Source organism: Pteropus vampyrus, unplaced genomic scaffold (assembly GCF_000151845.1).
Source record: "Pteropus vampyrus isolate Shadow unplaced genomic scaffold, Pvam_2.0 Scaffold59, whole genome shotgun sequence".
Taxonomy (NCBI): Eukaryota; Metazoa; Chordata; class Mammalia; order Chiroptera; family Pteropodidae; genus Pteropus; species Pteropus vampyrus.
Window position 1 is genome coordinate 2,738,430 of NW_011888840.1, and position 3,019 is coordinate 2,741,448.

Sequence of the window (3,019 nt, forward strand, 5' to 3'; positions counted from 1 at the left end):
ATGGGCGAATTATATATAGTTCCTGAATTGAGCTGTAATGGAATGAAAGCTAAGAAATGAGAGGGCGCTCTGCTGAGTGAGCTTCCTGCCCCCACCTGCTGTATGGGTTTAGCAGGACTGCCATGTACAGCTCGGTGCATATCCATTAGACTGCAAAGCAAATGATGCTCCGGAGAGAGGCCCTGGATGTTCCTCGTTTTAATCAAATCCAATCAATCACATGATGAAGTGAAAGTAAGATAATTGCTTTATACCACACAGCAAGAGTTAAGTTCAAGGTTGAGAACTAAATTGACATCCTCTCAGCTCCAAAGCTGGTGCATTAGTCCTTGGCCTCAGAGTCAGCACAAGGAAAAATTAACCTCCTGTTGCTCTGAAATGCCTGTCTTTCCCCCCACCCCCCCTTACACCTACAGGACCTGATCTTCCTAGGTGGTCTCCCATCCGAGTGCTAACCAGGCCTGACCCTGCTTAGCTCCCAAGATCAGATGGAATTGGGCTTGTTCGGGGTAGCATGGCCGTAGACTGAAATGCCTGTCTTATTTCTCTTCTGGCTGGTGAGCAAGCCGAGGGTTTGTCGTGAGGGAAGTAGGCAGGGGTTTCTGGAAGTGAACTCACATGGCACTGTCTTCTGTAGGGGAATCTTGGAGCTTTCCCTACATTCCCTAACTAATTAGACCTTCTGGAATCCAGCCCTGTCAAGTGTTCAGATCGGCCCTGGAGTGCAGTGTCAATGTCCGACCAACTTTAATATATCCTTTGGATGTTAAAGTTTAAAAAAACAAGCCCCATTCCGTTGGTCTGGTCTACTGGGAGAATTCTGGCTCTACCTTAAATGTCAGGAAAAGACACAAAGAGAGTTGATGTTTACCTCACAGCACACAAGTACATATCCCCAAGCCCAATCCCAAATGCATCTCTACCGCCCCCATGTAACTCTAGCAGCGTACTTTCAATTCATGAAAATATATGTCTCAGATAATTTTATAATTTCTGCCTTAACTTTATGTCCCGACTTTCTCTGGGAGATGTCTCAGTTTTGGGTATGGACATATGGGAACCTAAAATAAATAGGGGTCCTTGCCCCTATTTTTGATTAAAGTCAATATCATAACAAGTCAAGACTCAGGTTTTGTGAGCAGCAAGACTTGGGAAAATCTTGACATTTCCTCTCAGTATCTGTGTGGTCTTGGGCAACTTAACTTAGCCTCTTCCAGCCTCAGTTTCTCCATCTGTTAAATGGGAATAAACATCTTCGTCGCAGAGGAAGGATGTGTGGGAAGCATTCAGTAAAGTGCCTGGCACAGTTCAGGTTCACTGTGGTAATTTAGGGTTAGTATTATATTATTACTCTGAAAATAATCTCATTAGATAGCAATAGTTTTTCATGCCTAGTTTTCAGCATCTGATTCGGTCTCTGCTCACTCTGTTTCCTGTGTCTTAAGCAATTGCTATGTTCCTCATTATGCACTCGGCCTCCAGGAGGCTTGGGTTCCAGTCCAGGCTCTGTCATGGACTGGCCGTGTGTCTTTGGACAAATCACTTAACTTCCCTGTACTTACTTTCTCACCGGGTGGTATAAAGTGGGCCAGGTAACCTCTGAGCCCACCTCTTCCAGCTCACCCTGTGGTATGTGCCCTGAGATCTCCAGAGCAGGGACTGCTAAAGGCTGAGCTTCAGAGCTTCTGCATATCTCTGGCCTGAGGCCAGAGGCTTCCAGTTGGTACCCTTTATTATTTTGTCCTTTTGAGTAAAGTCAGACAGGCTCCAGTTTCCTTGGAGACTTTTGCATTGATGACACAGGACACTTGGACTCAGGAAACCTCACTTTCCTGTCTGGGAGCACTGGGCCTGGATTCCCGTGGCCGGGCAGGCTGGTTCAGGCCATCAGGAGGTCTGACAACACCCGGTGAGGAAGCCGCAAATGTGCCCCACCACACACCACCAGTCCTGCTAAGACCCTTCGAGGCAAGGTGGACTTCCACACTAACCAGTGAACCACAGCTGTTCATTCCAAGGAGCTGCGTTTCAAGAACATGGAAACCTACAATTACAGGCCTTGAAACAGCGCCTCAAAACTGGAAGGCTGTTCTTTGTCGTGTTCAGAGTATCTCCTGTTCCCATAGTCGGCACGTGAAGGAGAAAAACGAGGAACAGATAATAAGCCTTCGGTGAACTGGATCATTAAAAGCTGTAGTAAGGAACTTGCCTCTTGCTATGTGATTTTCAAACTTTTCTATGTACGTGAGTGCCTGTCGGTGTCTGTATCTGTTTGGCTGGCTGTTTTTAAACAGCTTGTGGAAAGCTGACCAAGGACTTTGTACTCCAGATAATGGCAGAAAGGCAGCCTGCTCCTTGATTCCAGTGTTGCTGTGACGCCCGTGCTCTGAGAGTTAAAAGCCTAACCCTATTTTTACTAGGCCAGTAGTGCAAGTGACGGCATTCCCGACTCTTCCTCCACCCTGCCCCGCCACCAGAAGAAATCTTCATATTTTCCCCTTTGGGAGAGCAAGGGAAAAAACAGGCTGACAGAGATGACATCAATAGACTGTTAGTAGATTGTTGGTATATAACCCGGCTGTCAGGCCCCCCTTGTCTCTGCACACTGCATCCTGACCTGATACATCATTTATGACACAGATCAGCTTTCTGGGCTCTAAATCAAATTGGGAAGAAATAAACAATATGATCAAGGATGCATTCTTGCTCTCCCATTTTAGCACTGTGAGTCACAAAGAATAATACACTGCCTTGGCCTCTCAGCTCCCCAGAGCAGGCACTCCCTGATGGTGAGATAGGCGTTTAAGCAGGAACATCACTCCCTCCAGGCCACTGAGACATGGTCTGGCAATTTTCTGCTGTGGTATAGAAGGTGGATGACCTATAGAGGGAAGTCAGTTGGGAGGGTGAACTTTCCTCCCTTAGAAGTAGGGCAGTAGAATCCATAGGAAAAATGTGAATTGAACAAGATAAGCGTCTAATTAATTAAGGGTCCATCCATCTACCTGTCCGTCCATCC

The 3,019-nt window shown here is 46.6% G+C and overlaps 1 pseudogene; it reads right to left on the reverse strand.

Annotated features, from left to right (window-relative positions):
* Nucleotides 1-407: 407 nt before the first annotated feature.
* Nucleotides 408-526, reverse strand: LOC111740231 (annotated as a pseudogene).
* Between the last annotated feature and the right edge of the window lie 2,493 nt (nucleotides 527-3,019).